General features: G+C 32.6%; 1 long non-coding RNA gene across 1 annotated transcript; it reads left to right on the forward strand.

Moving 5' to 3' along the window:
* LOC136042531 (uncharacterized) lies at positions 1-8,395 on the forward strand. The gene is made up of 2 exons (XR_010621343.1): positions 1-124; positions 8,057-8,395. It is a non-coding gene; the product is annotated as an uncharacterized LOC136042531 (long non-coding RNA).
* Positions 8,396-21,835: the final 13,440 nt, after the last annotated feature.

The raw sequence follows: 21,835 nt of genomic DNA on the forward strand, positions 1-21,835 counted from the left end.
TGAACTTTTTGAAGACAACCAAGATAACAACCTAATTGAACCTAGCATCAAAGCTCCAGCTGCTGCAGAGGGGAGATTTTTCCTGAGTAGACCAACTATTACAATTACAACCGAGATAAGAACCGTGAGTGTCTGTTACCATAATCTGTTAACAAAATTGTTTTTTATCTTCTCAGGAATTGATGGTATGAGGTTTAAAAAATCAACACGCTCAACTATAATGAATGAAATATTTTTGAATTTCACCTTTATAGATATTTTTTACGTCCGTTTCCAAATTCTGCAAATCAGCCTTTTGGCTACCTGGCACCTTATACGTAGTCTTTGTATTCTAGTTCTGATTATACAGAAGTGCAGAACTAGAACACGAAGACTATGAAGAGAGTAGCCCAATTCAACCTAACAATGAGGCTCAAGCACCCGCAGAAAAACTTCTGTTCCATAACTTCTGTTGCTCTGACAACTAAAAAATAATAATTATGAAGTAGTTATGTTAGTTGTCAAATTAACACACTCTTATAGTAAGAGTGTGTTAATTTAAGGAAGTTATTATGAAACAATGAAAATCTTCTTTAACAAAGTCTTACTGACAGAACATTAATTTAGACGCTTTTACTACAGGCTAGTTAAGTTTTATAAGCAACTTAGCTGCTATGGCCAATCGATATTTATATCAAATCAGTTCTTTTTACTAAGATTTTCTCCTCTAAATTATCATTTGAATTAGTTTACCAGAGTTTTCAATAAGAAAATATATGCATAAGAGTATCATAGAAGGATTAAGCAAATACTTTTTAAATTTAAATCAATTTACTGGTGAAATAATTATCAATATCCAATGAAGTAAACAAGGTAGTTACAATTTTCGAATTTTTTTGTTAGTATCAACTACCACAGGGGATATTAAGGGAGGGACAGTTGAGGTACTTTCCCAGGGCTCAGAAATTTTAGGGTGCAGAATTTCAAGTATATAATCTAACGCTTATGACTATTTTGTAATTTTTTAGTTTCCGTTTTATTAAAATCAAGTTGAGGGCGCAGTTAATAAATGAAAATAGTTAATAAACTGTTAGTTAACTAAGATATAACAACTAATTAAACAATTAAATTAATTATGTAATAATAAAAAATAAACGAAAATAATTCGTTAAAATAAAGCAGTTCAGTAATTTAAATACTAGAATAAATATTAATAAAAGACATATTCATTAATTAATAGATAGAAAATAATTATGCTGATACATAAATATATCGTTGAAATTTGGCCAAGTTTCTTGGAATACAGGGGGAGAGAGAGGGGCAAGATAATAATGATTTTGCCCGGAGTATAAGAGAGACAAGACCCGTGTCTCTCACCTAAAATTTAAATTAACGGATAATTTTGAAAACCATTTTTCCGTGCATATCTTAGACCAACTGTCAAACAGTTCGTGGTAACAAACTGTAGTGACCCGGCTCAATAGTAACCAAAACTCTAAAAAAATGGAATTTTTATGCCAATTGCTACATCAAAAGAATTGCATTTTAATGCTGATTTTAAATATATAAGTTTCATCAAGTTTAATCTTACCCATCGAAAGTTCCGAGCCTGAGAAAATTTGCCTTATTTTAGAAAATAGGGGGAAACACCCCCTAAAAGTCATAGAATCTTAACAAAATCACACCATCCGATTCAGCGTATCAGAGAACCCTATTGTAGAAGTTTCAAGCTGTTATCTACAAAAATGTGGAATTTTGTATTTTTTGCCAGAAGTGTTTATTTGTCTGTTTGTTTGTTTGTTTTTTTATTGTTGTTTTTTTCCTCAGGGGTGATCGTATCGACCCTCTTGTCCTAGAATGTTGCAATAGGGCTCATTCTAACGGAAATGAAAAGTTGTAGTGCCCTTTTTAAGTGACCTAAAAATTGGAGGTTACCTAGGCCCCCTCCCATGCTAATTATTTTTTTTAATTTCAACGGATAAAAACTCAGAGATGGCCATTTTATTCAGCTTAGTCGAAAAACCTTATAACTATGTGTTCGGGGACGACTTACAGTCCTCGTGGGAGGGACTACAAGTTACAAACTTTGACCGGTGCTAACATATAGTAATGGTTATTGGAAAGTGCATAGACCTTTTCAGAGGGATGCTTCGGTTGGGCAGGAGTTGAGAAGAGGGGGTTATGTTGGGGGAACTTTCCATGGAGGAATTTGTAATGGGGGGGGGGGTGAAAATTTCCATGAAGGGAGTGCAGAATCTTCTAGCATTATTTAAAAAAAAACAATGAAAAAATAAATATGAAAAAGTTCTTTCAACTGGAAGTAAGGAGCAGCATTAAAACTTAAAACAAACAGAAATTATTGCGCATATGAGGGGCTCACCTCCACCTAATACCTCGCTCTTTCCACTAAAGTATTTTTAGTAATTTCAACTATTTATTCTACGGCTTTTGTGACTCAGAGGTACTGACAGGGGGGGTGAACCCCTCATGTATGTAATAAAAACATGAGAATACAAAAGTCCGTTACGTAAGCTAATCTATAAGTTACGTATATCTTTTGCTAATAAAAACAGTCGTAGAAAATTAGAAGTTCTAGCTGCCTTTTTAAGTAACCGAAAAATCGGAGGGCAACTAGGCTGCCTCCCCCGCTCCTTTTTTTCTCAAAATCATTCGATCAAAACTATGAGAAAGCCATTTAGCCAAAAAAAAAATGCGAATTTCGTTTTAATTATTCCTCTGCAGAGAGCCAAAGTCAAAACATGCGTGATTCAAAAACGTTCAAAAATTAAATTTAAAAAATAAGTTTTTTTTTAACTGAAAGTAAGGAGCGACATTAAAACTTAAAACGAACATAAATTACTTCGTATATGAAAGAAGCTGCTTCCTCATCAACGCCCCGCTCTTTACGCTAAAGTTTTTTACTGTTTTAAAAAGAAGAGTTGAGAAAAAGATTCAAACTTTAGTGCAAAGAGCGGGGCGTTGATGAGGAACCCTACATGTTAAAACAGTAAAAAACTTTAGCGCAAAGAGCGGGGCGTTGAGGAGATAGTAGCCCCTTTCATATACAAAGTATTTTCTGTTCGTTTTAAGTTTTAATGTCGCTCCTTACTTTCAGGTAAAAAAACTTTTTTTTTTTATTTAATTAGTTACAAGGTCAATACTTGGGAATGAAAAGATTTATTCTGTCAGAGTCTGTGTATTTTAACAAATCCAAGACACTAATTTGGTTTTATGTTTTCAGCTGCTGCAACGTTCCACTTTTCTTTGTGGAAATTTGTTTTCGAGATTTTCTAGATTTCTGCATTTTTTTTTCTGTACCTATAAATTCTAAACAGAAGAAAGGCATTGACATTTTACTAGCTGGAATTTAGTAAAAGAGTTAATATCGATTTTCACTAAAAATTGAACATAATTTAATGACCTCATTTGGACTTGACAGCCTCTTTCGTTTCTCCCCTAGAAGGGTAAAAAACCCAGTGCATCAGAAGACTAGTTGATCTTATTTTTAAAGATAATTAAATATAAAAAAAAGTTTTTAACTGAAAGTAAGGAGCGGTACTAAAACTTAAAACGAACAGAAATTACTCCGTATGTAAAAAGGGGTGTTCCCTCTTCAACGCCCCGCTCTTGACGCAGAAAGTTGGACTCTTTCTTACAGCTCTATTTTTTAAACCAGTAAAAAACTTTAGCGTAAACAGCGAGGCGTTGATGAAGGATCACCCCCTTACATATAGGAAGTAATTTCTATTGATTTTAAGTTTTAACTGTCGCTCCTAACTTTCAGTTAAAACAAACTTGTTTTTTTTTCATTTAATTTCTGAACGTTTTTGAATTAATGCATGTGTCGATTATGGCTTTTTGCACATGAATAATTAAAACAAAAATTTGCATAATAATTTTTTTTTTTGGCGAAATGGCTTTCTTTTAGTTTTGATCGGACGATTTTGAGAAAAAAGGGGTGGGGGAAGCGCTTAGATGCCCTCCAATCGTTTGGTTACTTAAAAAGGCAACTACAACTTTTAATTTTACGAACATTTTTATTGGTAAAAAATATCCGTAACTTTGGAATTAACTTACGTAACAAAATTCTATATTGTATATTTTTATTACGTACGTGAGGGGGTTCTCCCCCTCGTTAATACCTTGCTCTTTACAATAAAGCTTAAATTTTGTCCCAATTTTATAAGAATGACCCCTGAATCACAAAGGCCGTAGAATAAATAGTTGAAATAACTAGAAAAAAAACCTTAGCGTAAAAAGCAAGGTATTTAGGAGGAGATGAACACCTCATATACATAATAATTTCTGTTCGTTTTAAGTTTTGATGCTTGCTCCTTACTTTCAGTTGAAAAAACTTTTTCATCTTTATTTTTTCATTGTTTTTTTAAATAATACTAGAAAATCATGCGCCCTCTTCATGGGAATTCTCTTCCCCCATTACAAATTACTCCATTGAAAGATCATCCCACGTAGCCCCCTCCCCTCCGCCCCCCTCCATCCAAGAAATTCACCTTAAAACATCGGTACATTTCCCAATAACCATTACTGTAGGCCAACACTGGTCAAAGTTTATAGCTTGCAGACCCTCCCCCGGGGACTGTGAGCGAGTAAGTTGTCCCCAAAGACATAGCTATTAGGTTTTTCGACTAGGCTGAAGAAAACGGCTATTTCAAAATTTTGATTCGCTGACATTGGAAAAGAAGAGTGTTGGAGGGGGCCTCCCACACTCTGAAGACATTCTAGGACCACTGAGTCAATGAAATCACCCCTGGGTAAAAACAAACAAAATAAAACAACAAAAAAACGCGCACCCGCACCCTTCTGGCAAAAAATACGAAATTACATATTTTTCTTCATAGGAGCTTGAAACGTCTAAAGTAGGGTTTTCTGACACGCTAAATGCGACAAATCCTCATGACAAATCCTCCATATAAAAATCTTTCCACATGACCCCCTCCCCCAAAACCGAAAAATCCCCCTGAAAACGTCTGCACACTCCTCTATAAACACGCATCCGTGAGCAGTCTTCTGGTAAAAAAATACAAATTTCCACATTTTTGTAGATCACATTTTTGTGGAGCTCAAAACTTCTAAAGTAGGGTTTTCTGATACATTGAATCTGATGGTGTGATTTTCGTTAAGATTCTATGACTCTTAGGGAGTGTTACTCCCTATTTTCCAAAATAAGGCAAATTTTTGCAGGCTTGTAACTTTCGATGGCTAAGATTAAATTTGATGAAACTTATATATTTCAAATCAGCATAAAAATGTAATTCTTTTGATGTATTTATTTGTATCAAATTCCGTTTTTTAGAGTTTTATTTACTATTGAGCCAGTCACTCCTTACTGCAGTTCGTTGCCACGAACTGTTTGATATGTATTTATCGTTCACATCCCCCGAAGACATCAGCCTATCAAGGGCAAGTAGCTTTAAATGAAATATTGGAATATTGATGAGATGTAGGTCCTAATGTTTTACCTTAATCTTCAATTTTGGCCACGACTTTGTTAAAGGAAGTTTCACGAACTACATCTGCCAAATATGGTAAAATCAAAACAATGTCTACTAATGCAGTGCGTCTGGTGCTACTGCACCTCCAACATATATCTTCACAAAAGGTAACAGCCATACTCTTATGCCCAATGGTGGGTCACCAGTAGTGCTAGGTCTAGCAGACTAAAGCAGGTGGGTCAACGGTGCCATCTTCATTAATTTTCTCAAAACCAGTCATAAGGTTGCCTACTTTTCTACATCTAGATAATCATCAGTGGATAATCATCAAATGTGGAATTTTGTATTTTTTGCCAGAAGCCAGATCGCGGATGCGGGTTTATTTGTTGTTGTTTTTTTCCAGGGGTCGTTGTATTGACCCAGTGGTCCTAGAATGTTGCAAGAGGGCTCATTCTAACGGGAATTCAAATTTCTAGTGCCCTGTTTAAGCGTCCAAAAAAGTTGGAGGGCACCTAGGCTCCCTCCCAAGCACATTTTTCCCCAAAATCACCGGATAAAATTTTGAGATAGCCATTCTATTCAGCTTAGTCGAAAACCTAACAAGTTGTCTTTGGGGACAACTTCATCCCCCACAGTTCCCGGGGGAGGGGCTTCAAGGTACGAACTTTGACCATTTTGATGGGGGGTATTTCGCGTTGGGGTGGATAAGGGGAGGGGGCTAAGTGAGAGAAAATTTCTATGGAGGAATTCATCATGAAGGAACATAATTTCCATGAAGGGGGTGCAGGATTTTCTAGCATTATTCAAAAAAAAAATCAGAAAATAAATATTTTTTTCTCAACTGAAGTAATGTGCAGTATTAAAACTTAAAACAAATAGAAAGTATTACGTATATAAGGGAGATCGTCTCCTCCACAATACCTTGGTATTTACGCTAAAGTATTCTTAGTAATTTCAAATATTTATTCTACGGCCTTTGTGATTCAGGGGTCATTCTTAAAGAATTTGAACAATTTTCAAGCTCTAGTGTAAATAGCGAGGTATTGAAGAGGGGGTGAACCCCCTCATATACGTAATAAAAACACAAAAATATAGAAGTTCATTACGAAAGTTAATTCGTTAGTTACGTATAATTATTACTAACAAAAACGTTCGTAAAAAAATAAAAAACTATAGTTGCATTTTTAAGTAACCTGATGTTGAAAGGCAACAAGGTCTTCTCCCCCAACCCTTTGTTTTATCAAAATCGTCCGATAAAAACTAAGAGAAAGGTATTTAGCAAAAAAACAAAGGGGGAATTTCGCTTTAATTATTCATGCGCGATGAGCCAAAATCAAAACATGCATAAATTCAAAATCGCTAAGAGATTATCCCCATGTCTCTTATAAGATTTATAAAGCATGAATGATCGATTTGACACCACGAAAAGTATAAAATAAATAACCTACTATTAGTTTAGCAGTGATTACACGTGTCAGTGACAACACACGTTCAAATCAAACGGATCATGGCAACAAACTTCGCTACGAGGCTGAGAAAATTTACTTGTTTTTTGAGAAAAAGGGAGAAACACTGACTAAAAGTCAAAACACTGACAAAAGTCTTATCGAGAATTACACCACCTGATTCATTATTTGCAAAAACTGAATGGTAAAAGTTTGAAGCTCCCATCTGCAAAAATGTGGAATTTTTATATATTTCCAGAAGAAAGATCACGGATTTTGTTTATTTATTTGTTTGAGTTTTCTCCTGGAGTCTTAGCATTGAACCAGTAGTCCTAGAATGTTGGGAAAAGGCTAGTTTAAACAGAATTTTATATTCCCAAAAATATCCCAATAATATTGGTGGGCAAAGAGTTTCTTCCAAACCCTTTTTCCTCGCAGTTGTCCGACGAAAATGTTGAGATAGTCATTTTATTCAGCATATTAGAAAAGTTCAGTAGCTATGCTTTTGGGGGCATATTTGGGATTTTTCTTTTCGGGATGGGGGAGTTACAAGAAAAACTTCAAAAATTACATCAAAGATTTGTTTATATGCATTTTTGTTACGGTTTTACGGTTCGGACAAAAATTTAAAGGGGGGTCAAACTCAGTGTGTCCCCCCTGGATACGGCCTTGTTCATGAATGATATATGATTTTCCTTCATAGTTTTATTATAGAAACATAAAACTGGAATGACAAGCATTTTGAAAAGCATTTTGAAGTATGCCTTCTTGGGAATAAGTAATTCTACATTCTAGTCCATTTAAAATGAGTTGTTCTATTTGTTTTCATATGTCAGTTTCTACTATAGAGGTTTCTGTCATTAAAAGTTCTACTTAGCAATATTTGTAGATAAATTTGACAGCTTATTATTTAAAGCCCAGTCTGTTTTACATCCCTGATCTTCATTTATATTCATAGATTGTTGGAAAGAAAAATTCTACCTTCTAGTCTAGCTCAAAACAGTTTTAATTTATTTTCGCTTGTCGTTTTCCACCATAGAAATTTCCAACCTTCTAGTTTTTCCTCTTTTTCATTGTAACATTTAACTTCATTAGCTATTCTCCAAGCATTTTTGTGATTAAAAAAATAATCACTTAGTTATCAGATGTAACAGAAATGATTAATATCCTTTTTTTCAGATTACAGTGACACAACAGGCTGGAGTAACAGTGACAAATATTCTTCAATGCTTCCCCCCTGCTGGATTGAGTGGACCTCTGTGTAATCCTTCTTTTTATGACAAATGCAAAATAGATTCAACACTTCCAGGATGCCCAAATGACCCCAAATGCAAAGAAGATCCCACACAATCAGGATGTCCGGAAGACCCATGTCTTTCATTTCCGGAGCTTCCCGACTGCAGATAACTTTAAGCCTGCACATATTTTCTCAATTTTCTTAAAAATTCATAATGGACTTGTAAACTTTAGGTATTGGGATCAATTTCGAAATACACAATCATAATATTGGGAATCAAATGTAGTACTTTTATCCAGAATCTTTAGCGTTTAATTTAATTTAAAAGTCAGTTGATGCATTAGAGTAAAAGTTCAGAGGAGTCACTTGTCAGTAGCACCTTAAATTGTATCAGGTCTTTTTTTATATATCCACGCTCCAATTCTTAAACAGACACTATTTTCTAGCCTTCTTAAAAAGATTTTAATGTTCAAACATCCCACAGAAGCAAGAATGTCACAAGTAACAGAGAAATCTTTACAGGGAAAAGGTGACTTAATTTCTTGTGAATATTTTTCAGCTAAACTTAAAATTTTCTCCATTGAATTACCCCAAACCGATTTTGCTTTCAACTTCATTGAATGATCTATAAAATACCGTTTAGAGAGTGACACCTATTTCTATATTCTTAAAAATGGCTGCATATTTTGGAAAAATTTGTATCCTGCAATAATCTGGCCTAAATAAAAACAATCTAGACAGGTCAGAAATTTGAAAAAAAATTGTTATGAGCCTCAATTTTGAGAAACAAAAATTCATAGGAGTGAAGTCATTTTTAAATACATCAGTATTGCAGTGACTTTGTCATACTTGTCACAATTATGTCATACTATATATCTTCAGTAGGTAGGCAAGGCCCAAAAGGAAAAAGGTTCGCAATTATTACAAATGATTATTCTCTATTTTGACAAGGGATTACAACAGTTTAGAAACCTTAAAAAAGAAAAACAAAAGTTATAGACTTTAGTAGTCTATATATCGTTGTTAGAAATCAGACTAACTTTAATAATCAAATATCTTTGAAAAGAATGCAATATGAAGAGACATTAAACTGTGTAAAGAGCAAAAAACTAGTAATTGCAAAAATATTTATATAAATTCTAACAAGGGATCACAACAATTCAAAAACCTTAAAAAAGAAAACCAAAAATTTGAAGCTTAGTAGATATCGTCGTTAGAAGTTGGACTTGCTTTAATAGTCAAATGTCTTTGAAAAGACATCAATATTCACTTTGTCTTGATAAGTGAGCAATAGATGTGTATGTGCGTATGTATTTATGTATTTTATGTATTTTTTCTCAAAAACCATTCCTTATGTTTTTGGCAGAACTGGCATCTTAGAATGTTCTGGCCTAGAAAAACAATCTAGCTAGGTCAGATGTTTGAGAAAATTCGTTAAGAGCCTGAATTGGAAAAAATATATTTATGTCAGTGACGTCTTTAATATATATAAATATCTATCTATATAAAAATAAGTTGTCTGTGTGTTATGTCTGTCGAGTGACGTCATATCATCATGTCATCATGAAGTTAGTTGTCGTCATGTTTGTTATGACGATGACGCCATTAAAAGTATTTAAGAAAATCGTTCAAAGACAAATTTTTAACTGTAAGAAGATCGAGGACGGAAAAATGTTTAATTGTAAAATGACTGAAGAACCTACAATGGCAACAGCCGAGGAAGCTGCTCAAAGAGTCTATGCGAAAAAACTTGCGGCTGATAGAGAAAGTAAGAAAAGAAAGCGTGCCGAGGAATCACAAGAACAGCAAGAAAACAGGCTTGCGGCTGATAGAGAAAGTAAGAACAGAAGGCGTGCCGAGGAATCACAATATTATATATATATATATATATATATATATATATATATATATATATATATATATATATATATATATATATATATATATATATATATATATATATATATATATATATATATATATATATATATATATATATATATATATATATATATATATATATATATATATATATATATATATATATAATATTATCATGAAAAGAGATATCACCAGTGCAACAGCAAAAACACAAAAAAAGAAAAAGAGAGAGAGATAGAAGGAGAAAAGGAAGACTGTTTTCCTAAATTAGTGATTAATATAGACAAGCACTTGAATGAGGCCTTAACCCTACTCATCCATACAATCACAGAGGTCAAACAGCATAGCCACACACAATCAACCATAAAGAATAATGAATAATAATGAATAATAAAGAATAATATATAAATATATAAATATATAAATATATATAATATATAAATATATAAATATATAAAAATATAAAATATAAAAATATAATAATATATAAATATATAAATATATATATATATATATATATATATATATATATATATATATATATATATATATATATATATATATATATATATATATATATATATATATATATATATATATATATATATATATATATATATATATATATATATATATATATATATATATATATATATATATATATATATCTATATATATATAAATAAGTTGTCTGTCTGTGGATGGATCAGGTGACGTCACCTGAAAAAACTGGATCAGGTGACGTCAAAACTGAAAAAACTAAAAAAAGGCAAAAACTACAAAAAAAACTAAAAACTAATAAAAAAAATAAAAAAGCTAAAAAACTAAAAAAACTAAAAAAAGGCAAAAACTACAAAAAAAACTAAAAACTAATAAAAAAGCTAAAAAACTAAAAAAAACTAAAAAAAGGCAAAAACTACAAAAAAAAACTAAAAACTAATAAAAAAAGTAAAAAAGCTAAAAAACTAAAAAAACTAAAAAAACTAAAAAAAGGTAAAAAACTAAAAAAAATAAAAAATAAAAAAAAACTAAAAAAAAGGAAAAAACTGAAAAATAAGCTAAAACAAAGGTAAAAACCAATAAAAAACTAAAAAGAAAAAAAGGAAAAAACTAAAAAAAATTTTCATCTAAAAAACTAAAAAAAACTAAAAAAGGTAAAAACCTAAAAAACTAAAAAAACTAAAAAAACTAAAAAAAGGTAAAAAACTAAAAAAACTAAAAACTAAAAAAAACTAAAAAAAAAGGAAAAAACTGAAAAATAAGCTAAAATAAAGGTAAAAACCAATAAAAAACTAAAAAAAAAACTGAAAAAACTAAAAAAAGGCAAAAACTACAAAAAAAAACTAAAAACTAATAAAAAAGTAAAAAATCTAAAAAACTAAAAAAACTAAAAAAACTAAAAAAAGGTAAAAAAATAAAAAAAATAAAAAATAAAAAAAAAATAAAAAAAAGGAAAAAACTGAAAAATAAGCTAAAACAAAGGTAAAAACCAATAAAAAACTAAAAAGAAAAAAAGAAAAAACTAAAAAAAATTTTCATCTAAAAAACTAAAAAAAACTAAAAAAGGTAAAAACCTAAAAAACTAAAAAAACTAAAAAAACAAAAAAAAGGTAAAAAACTAAAAAAACTAAAAACTAAAAAAAAACTAAAAAAAAAGGAAAAAACTGAAAAATAAGCTAAAATAAAGGTAAAAACCAATAAAAAACTAAAAAAAAAAACTGAAAAAACTAAAAAAAGGCAAAAACTACAAAAAAAAACTAAAAACTAATAAAAAAAGTAAAAAAGCTAAAAAACTAAAAAAACTAAAAAAACTAAAAAAAAGGTAAAAAACTAAAAAAAATAAAAAAAAAAAAAAAATAAAAAAAAGGAAAAAACTGAAAAATAAGCTAAAACAAAGGTAAAAACCAATAAAAAACTAAAAAGAAAAAAAGGAAAAAACTAAAAAAAATTTTCATCTAAAAAACTAAAAAAACTAAAAAAGGTAAAAACTAAAAGAACTAAAAAAAAAAAAAATAAATGACGACACTCAAAGAGAAAGCGACCAGGACAAAAGGAATGTTCGATTAGCAATCAACAAAGCACCGGGACACAGGGAGTATAAATGACGACCAGGACATAAGTAAAAAAAAAAAAACTATCTATATATATATAAATAAGTTGTCTGTGGATCTGTGGATCGTGGATCAGGTGACGTCACCTGAAAAAACTGGATCAGGTGACGTCAAAACTGAAAAAACTAAAAAAAGGCAAAAACTACAAAAAAAACTAAAAACTAATAAAAAAAACAAAAAAGCTAAAAAACTAAAAAAACTAAAAGAAGGCAAAAACTACAAAAAAAACTAAAAACTAATAAAAAAGCTAAAAAACTAAAAAAACTAAAAAAAAAGGCAAAAACTACAAAAAAAACTAAAAACTAACAAAAAAAAATAAAAAAGCTAAAAAACTAAAAAAACTAAAAAAACTAAAAAAAGGTAAAAAACTAAAAAAACTAAAAACTAAAAAAAACTAAAAAAAGGAAAAAACTGAAAAGTAAGCTAAAATAAAGGTAAAAACCAATAAAAAACTAAAAAAAAAACTGAAAAAACTAAAAAAAGGCAAAAACTACAAAAAAACTAAAAACTAATAAAAAAAGTAAAAAAGCTAAAAAACTAAAAAAACTAAAAAAACTAAAAAAACTAAAAAAAGGTAAAAAACTAGAAAAAAAAAAATAAAAAAAAACTAAAAAAAAAGGAAAAAACTGAAAAATAAGCTAACATAAAGGTAAAAACCAATAAAAAACTAAAAAGAAAAAAAGGAAAAAACTAAAAAAAATTTTCATCTAAAAAACTAAAAAAAACTAAAAAAAGGTAAAAACTAAAAGAACTAAAAAAGAAAAAAAATAAATGACGACACTCAAAGAGAAAGCGACCAGGACAAAAGGAATGTTCGATTAGCAATCAACAAAGCACCGGGACACAGGGAGTATAAATGACGACCAGGACATAAGTAAAAAAAAATTAACAAAACTAAAAAGAAGGTAAAAACTACAAAAAAACTAAAAAGAAAAAAAAACTAAAAACTAATAAAAAAACTAAAAAATCTAAAAATCTAAATAAACTAAAAAAGAAAAAAAAAGGAAAAAAATAAAGGAGAAAAACAAAACTAAAAAACGAATGTATATACAGACCGGTACACCGGGATACAAATGACGACCGGGACACAGGGAATATAAATGACGACCGGGACACAGGGACACAACTACAACGGGGACACCGGGGGAAACAGGGGGATATAAATGACGACCGGGACAAAAAAACTAAAAAGAAAAAAAAACTAAAAACTAATAAAAAAACTAAAAAATCTAAAAATCTAAATAAGCTAAAAAAGAAAAAAAAAGGAAAAAAATAAAGGAGAAAAACAAAACTAAAAAACGAATGTATATACAGACCGGGACACCGGGATACAAATGACGACCGGGACACAGGGACACAACTACAACGGGGACACCGGGGGAAACAGGGGGATGTAAATGACGACCGGGACACCGGGACAGGGAATGGTCGATTAGCAATCACCATCAACAAAGCTCAAGGGCAATCATTAGAATCATGAGGTATAGATCTGAATACAGATTGTTTTCCCGTGGACCATTATATGTTGCATGTTCAAGAGTCGGTAAACCTGACAATCTATTTATATGCAAAGACAATGGGACAGCAAAGAATGTTGTATATTCGCAAGTTTTACGTAGTTAAAACCATATATATATATATCTATCTATATTCACAGGTGGGACATAGGGACACAACTACAATGGCGCGTAACTATTATGGCGCGTAACGACTTACGCGCGCGGGGGGGCTTGGGGGGACGCGAAGCGCCCCCACCAACTAGGTGTTGGGGTGGCGCGAAGCGCCACCCCAACAGCTAGTATATATATATATATATATATATATATATATATATGTTCAAGGCTGCAGGTTCGAGAGGTTCCAGGTTCGAACCTTGGCTTTAGCATTAATACAAAAGAAGAAAAAAAACTAAAAAAGGTAAAAACTACAAAAAAAACTAAAAAGAAAATACTAAAAAACTAAAAAGCTAAAAAACTAAAAAGAAAATACTAAAAAAACTAAAAAAGCTAAAAAACTAAAAAAAAACTAAAAAAAGGTAAAAACTAAAAAAAAAACTAAAAAGAAAAAAAAAACAAAAACTAATAAAAAAGCTAAAAAAACTAAAAACTGAAAAGGAAAATAAACAAAAAAGGAAAAAAACTGAAAAATAAAGGTGAAAAAGAAAACTAAAAACCGGGACACAGGGAAATAAATGACGATCGGGACACTCAAAGAGAAATTACAGACTAGGACACTGGGACACAAATAACGACCGGGAGATATAAATGACGACCGGAACACTCAAAGATTAATTACAGACCGGGACATCGGAACACAAATGACGACCGGGACACAGGGAATATAAATGACGACTGGGACGCTCTAAGAGAAATTACAGACTGGGACACAAATGACGACCGGGATACTGGGAATATAAATGACGACGGGGACACAGGGAATGTTCGATTAGCAATCACCATCAACAAAGCTCAAGGGCAATCATTAGAATAATCAGGTATAGATCTGAATACGGATTGTTTTTCCCATGGACCATTTTTTAATGCATGTTCAAGAGTCGGTAAACCTGAAAATCTATTTATATGCACAGACAATCGAAGAATGTTGTATATTCGCAAGTTTTACGTAGTTAAAAACTTTCGCGCCACCCCAACACCTAGTATATATATATACATATATATATATATATATATATATATATATATATATATATATATATATATATATATATATATATATATATATATATATATATATATATAATAGCTGTTGGGGTGGCGCTTCGCGCCACCCCAACACCTAGTTGGTGGGGGCGCTTCGTGCCCCCCAAGCCCCCCCGCGCGCGTAAGTCGTTATCCACCGTTGTAGTTGTGTCCCTGTGTCCCACCTGTGAATATAGAAAGATATATATATATATATATATATATATATATATATATATATATATATATATATATATATGTTTTTAACTACGTAAAACTTGCTAATATAGAACATTCTTCGATTGTCTGTGCATATAAATAGATTGTCAGGTTTACCGACTCTTGAACATGCAACATATAACTGTCCATGGGCAAAACAATCTGTATTCAGATCTATGCCTCATGATTCTAATGATTGCCCTTGAGCTTTGTTGATGGTGATTGCTAATCGAACATTCCCTGTGTCGCCGTCGTCATTCATATATCCCCCTGTGCCCCCCGGCGTCCCCGTTGTAGTTTTGTCTCTGTGTCCCGGTCGTTATTTATATTTCCTGTGTCCCGGTCGTCATTTGTGTCCCGGTGTCCCAGTCTGTAATTTCTCTTAGAGTGTTCCAGTTGTCATTTATATTCCCTGTGTCCCGGTGTCCCGGTTGTCATTTGTGTCCCGGTGTCTCGTTCTGTATATACATTCGTTTTTGAATTGGTCTTTTTCTTTAGTTTTTAGTTTTTTACCTTTTTTTAGTTTTTTTTTTAGTTATACCTCATGATTCCAATGATTGCCCTTGAGCTTTGTTGATGGAGATTGCTAATCGAACATTCCATGTGTCCCCGTCGTCATTTACTTGTCCCCCTGTGCCCCCCGGCGTCCCCGTTGTAGTTGTGTCCCTGTGTCCCGGTCGTCATTTATATTCCCTGTGTCCCGGTCGTCATTTGTGTCCCGGTGTCCCGGCTTGTGATTTCTCTTTGAGTGTCCCGGTCGAGATTATATTCCCTGTGTCTCGGTATGTATATACTTTCGTTTTTGAATTGGCATAGGATGAAATAAATTTTTGTGTTTTTCCCCTTTTTTTCTTTTTAGTTTTTTTTTGTTTTTACCTTTTTTTTTCTTTTTTTTAGTTTTTTCTTGTTAGTTTTTTTTGTAGTTTTATCCTTTTTAGTTTTTTTTATTTTTATTTTTTTTTAGTTTGGTTTTTCTCCTTTATTTTTCAGTTTTTTTCCTTTTTTTCTTTTTTTTTTCTTTTTTAGTTTTTTTTTAGTTTTTTAGCTTTTTTAGTTTTTTTATTAGTTTTTAGTTTTTTTTTCTTTTTAGTTTTTTTTTGTAGTTTTACCTTTTTTTTTAGTTTTTTTAGTTTTTTTTTTTGGCTTGAATACATTCGTTTTTGAATTGGTAAATGATGAAATAATTCATACGTCATATGCGGACAGACAGACAGACAGACATAACACACAAACAACTTATTTTTATATATATAAATATACATATATATGGCCTACATATATATTATGATTCCTCAGCACGCTTTCTGTTCTTACTTTGTCTATCAGCCGCAAGCCTGTTTTCTTGCTTTTCTTGTGATTCCTCGGCACGCTTTCTTTTCTTACTTTCTCTATCAACCGCAAGTTTTTTGGCAAAGACTCTTTGAGCGGCTTCCTCGGCTGTTGCCATTGTAGGTTCTTCAGTCATTTTACAATTAAACATTTTTCCGTCCACGATCTTCTTACAATTAAAATTTTGTCTTTGAACGATTTTCTTAAATACCTTTAATGACGTCATCGTCATAACAAATATGACGACAACTAACTTCATGACGACATGACATGATGTCACTCGACACCCACACACACAGACAACTTATTTTTATATATATAGAAGATATATATATATATATATATATATATATATATATATATATATATATATATATATATATATATATATACATATAAATATATATATATATATATATACATCAGTAGAGAAGACCGGAGCACTGTGGACACTTTTTTAAAGGATTGCAAATAACTTTTCATTACAACTCTTTTTTTGCACATCCGATTCTATCATCATTAATTTCAGTATGTTGCCTTTATTTGAGCAATATATGACAAACTTTTACCTCTTACCAAATTCTTATGGGAAGTGATCAAATAAAAAGCAGCAAAGGTCTCCATTTACCAAGACTATCGGGTTATAATGGATGCTTCGTATGGACACTGATGTCCACAATTCCTTGGGTCTGAAGTTAAAAGTCTGGCTAAAGTCAGAAATAGAAGAGTAAAAATCGGAAGTAAAAACAAGTGATTAAAAGAGAAGCATTGAAAGTCATAAAGAGAAGAGCTTGTTGCTTATTAAAAATGTATCGAATATACATAACAACTAGGTATACAGTGACAACTTCGGCAATATTCATATTTAGGCCTGTTATGGTACTTTAAGCAACCACAACTGCTTGATGTTAAACTAGGACAAGTCCACTTGAAAAACAAGCTGTTTTACTTATCATATAGTGCCCCCAGTAGATCAACGAGGCCCTATTTTTATTTTGATACTTGCTGTCAAATTTAAAAATCTGATCTGTTTTGTTGGCTTCATGAAAGGAACAGGTATTTTCAAATAAAGTACCTCATATTTGTTTTGCCTCCTGTTACATTATCTTGTCAATTGAGTAGGTTCATATTTTCCCTATTTTTCCCTTTAAATCAAGCACAAATTCTCCAATTTTCACTTCGATTTAGTCCATTTCTCCTACAATATCTGTATGCATGATTTAAGTCAGTTAGATAAAGTTCTTCCTCCATTTCATCCTGACTACTTCGTATGGTGTCAAAATTTAACTGTTTCCCCCTTTTTCTTTCTAATTTTTGCCTTGTTACTGCTCTCACGTTACTACTTTCCCTTAGCCTTTGCTGTTCGTTCAATGAAGAAGTCTTTCATCAGTTATTTTTACTTGGTGTGTCAGTGGCTATAATGCTCCTGGTCCTTTTGTGGTTGGTAACATTATTTCAGGCACTGACTTTGGGGTGATGAGAAATATGTTCAAGCGAGATATTAGGGCATACAGGCGTTTCTACTGGTTATTCTGAAGATATACTAGGAAATGTGTTTGGGTTACATATATCCTTCCTTTAGGAGGAATAACACTCGGAGAGGCTGGTTCTCCACTATCAAAGGAGCTGAAAAATTCATCATCCTTAGAAATATCACAGTTGAAGGAAAGACTCCAGAAACTCTGAAGTCAGACTGAATGTTTTGTTGCTTGAAAGTCTATGAAAAAGCAGTACCAAGGCAATTCTGTAATTCAATTCAATTCAATTCAATTTATTTATAACCCATCTACAAAAAGAGGGCGGAACGCGCTTAAGATGGAGTAATAAGAGAAAAAAAAGGTACAAATAAGTACAAATCAACACAATCAAACAATTAAATAAGTAATGCTGACCATGGGTGAGACACTATCGACATAGAAGAACGAAAATCATGAAGCCTTTTATCAATAATAGATGTAGGAGAAACTAGGCGAAATTTGTTCACTAAGTAACTATTTCTAGTCCAAGGAGGGTAATTGAGAAGGAATTTAGCATAACGAAAATGTACTCTACGCACAGATAGTTTCTGTGGTTCACTAAAAAACTGCCAAACAGGACTAAGAGAAAGGAGATGAGGTACAACTAGGCTATTATAAATTTTCGCAAGATTTAATTTATCAATATGTTTAATATTAGATACAATTGAAGCATAAGCAATTCTCAATTTTTTCTTCAAAAGTTCAAGGGATAAATTCACAGTTTATTTCATATTTTTTTCAATAGGCATTCCAAGGTAAACTAATTTTTGAGAAAGGGGGACATGAACGTTAGCTAAAGATAAAAAAATAGGGCCATTTTTCTATTTAAAATTGAAAGCTAAAACAGCAGTTTTATCAGCATTGAAAGAAAGCCCAATATTTTTATATTCATTATAAAGCTGATTAAACGCGTTTTCACATCCACTAAAAGTACGGCTTAGATTCAAAACGTCATCTGCAAAAGTTATTAAAGACAAGTTAAATCCAAGGTGAATACAACTAAAATTAACAGAATTTTGGGCATTTAAAACAGAGTTACTAAATAAAGAAGGTGAGGTAAGGCCACCTTGACGGACTCCTTTCAAAATATCAAAAAGGGAAGATCCCCCTTTAACTTCGCCTTAAGGTGATGGTACATATACAGAAGGCACTTTACTATACAAAAATTTACCCCTCTTTTATACGCTTCAAATAAAACTTGGGAAAAAATGCAAGAGTCGAAAGCACGAGCAACATCTAAAGCACAAAGGATAATATGGGATCTACTTCTTTCTGCATCAGCAAGAACATTCATTAAAGCAAAAGGGGCATGCTCCCGGCTAATACCTTTTTGGTAACCAAACTGGTGGGGTGGGACATAACATTTAGAAACAATTTCATCCAAAATAACTGACTCAAACAATTTAAAAATAGTACAAGAAACTGTTATAGGTCGGAACGAATCACACGAAGTAAAATCCTTTTTGCCTTTTTTCGGGATAGGGGTTATTTGACCAACTGTAAATTGATAAGGAACAACTCCGTTTTCAATAGACATTTGAAAAAGTAAAGATAAATGATTAAAAAGAAGAGCACTTGCATAATCAAAATGTCTGGCAGTAATTCCATCAACTCCCGCGGAAGTTCTTTTCTTTAGTTTTTGACAATAAAACGATACATCACTTGGCTTAATTATAAATGTCGAAGGTTCGTGTTTCTTCAGACAAGCACTTAATTCTTTTTCAAATTTTGACTCAAGAGCAGGATCGGGAGAAGAAAACTCATGCTTATAATAATTTATCCACTCAGGCTCAGGAATATTATTTGCACTAATGTGTTCACAAGGGCGTTCAAATTTTGTCCAGAGCTTCGAAGGGTTCTCTGCAATTTTATGAGCGTTTTTCTCAATAACATCAACCTTATGTTTTCTTAACACTTTAGCAAAAAATCGTTTAGAACGTAGCCGAAGACAATTTATAGTCTCAGAGTTAGGCCTGCCGCAATCCCTCCAAATATTCAGCCAAATTTTAGAAGACTCGCACGCAGAAATAAGGGAAGGGTTTTTTGACCAACCCTGAACTTGAGAGCCTTTCCTAATACGCTTGCACGGGACAGCTGAAGCTTCAGCACACTTTAATGCATGGTTAATTTCAGCTAGATAGGTGGTAAGTCCGATGGCTATTTCTTTTTCACTAAGGCCAGAGCGCGTGCACAACAAATGAAAGGGCACCTTTATTTTATTTAATATTCTGTCACATTCAAAACGAAACATCTCACGGTTAACTTCTTTCCAGTCTTTTATATAAAACCGCTTTTTATCTGGCTGTTTAGGGGCATGAAATGAAGCATTTATTTTCAACTTTATTGGAAGTTGATCCGAATAAAAGCCATCACAAATTACCTCGAAAGTTTCACAGGGGAAAGATGCAATAAAATGATCAAGGTTAGAAGTCGCTGACAGGACACCAATAAACGTGAAAGTTTCTGTTTTGTCAGCAACTGAGTAGGAAGGGGGAGGGAATTCAGAATGAGTTGGGTTCTTGGCGATGATCTGTCTGTTAAGTCACAATTAAAGTCTCCCGCAATCAAAACTCGAGTATTTGGACGCTTTGAAACTCCCTTCACAAAACTCGCTAGCTTTTTGCAAGCATTTATGAATTTATTCTCTAATTGCAAAGAGCAGTAATTAGTTGGCAGGTAAACTTTTATACAGATTAGGTCCGAAAATTCGGCAGCAATGAAATGGTCATTCGACTCAAGGAGATTGACGGGAAATTGTGAAATAATAGCTAATCCGCCAGAAGGTCGGCCACGGCTCTTATTCATTTTCGCTGGGTGAAATAAGAGATAAGAATTCTGTGAAATGCTGAGTAAATTTTTCCTTTCATGAGACAAAAAATGTTCTTGCAGAAAAATTATTTCATTTGTACTTAAAAGTTCAGAGAGGACTAGGCCTTTGTCAACCACTTTGCCATTGATATTCCATGATAAGAGACTTAAGGCTCGAGCCATTATGCTGACTTAACTTTACTTAAAAGTCCTTGGGCGACTGGACATTTGAAGCTGTAACAGGGATGATCCTGTGATTTGCACAATGTACACTTCTTGGGCCTTTGACAAGGAGATGTTTTGGAGCTTGAATGACCATGGTCACCGCAGACTGCGCAAATAGCTTCATTTTTGCAGCTACTGGATATATGTCCGTAAGTTTGACACTTGAAACATCTTACCGGGAGGGAGAGATACTCAGCCACTTTGATCCTCTCATAATCTATGACTGGGGGATTTCTTATGGCATTCATAAGATCAACTTTGGTTTCAAATTTCGATCGAAACGAGCGGGTGTTGCCAAACTGTCTTGAACTGACACATTTAGGAATCAGTGCGCAAAGTTCATCGTCATTTATATTGCTGGGGACAAATCGAGCAATACTGAGGTGAGAGGGGCTCCTGATTGTTGCAGAAAGAGATTTATCACCGTTCTGAAAGACCCCGACAAGAGCTTCTGCATCGGCCTTGATAGCTGTAATAGCTCGCCAATTATCTTTCCTGGGCTAAACTTCGACAATTTTAGAGCACTCTCTGCCACACATTTTTTGCAAAAAGTCTTTCCTCGAATCGGACTTTGTGGGGTCAGAGGGCAAATTCTTGAGTACCACTGCATATGAGGGCTTTGTTTCAGTAGCTGTATGAACAATCGAGGGGGAGGGAGGGTCCTTATTCATGAAATTGTCTAGCTTATTACAAACTTCTGTAACTTTTCTGGTGATTACCGCAGCTATCTCACCAGGACAGATAGGGACTTCGTCAGGTTCAACTATCACAAAGACTGGCAGCTCAACGTTACGTTGCTCACAAAGTTCAAGTACCTTTAACATTTCGTTAATATTGTCTTCGGCACTTTTTTTAATGGACAATCTATTGGTGTAGTAAGCAGAAGACCACAGTATCTCCTTAGCATTGATCATATCGTCCTTTGTAAAAAA

Source organism: Artemia franciscana, unplaced genomic scaffold (assembly GCF_032884065.1).
Source record: "Artemia franciscana unplaced genomic scaffold, ASM3288406v1 Scaffold_1418, whole genome shotgun sequence".
In the NCBI taxonomy this organism is placed as follows: domain Eukaryota; kingdom Metazoa; phylum Arthropoda; class Branchiopoda; order Anostraca; family Artemiidae; genus Artemia; species Artemia franciscana.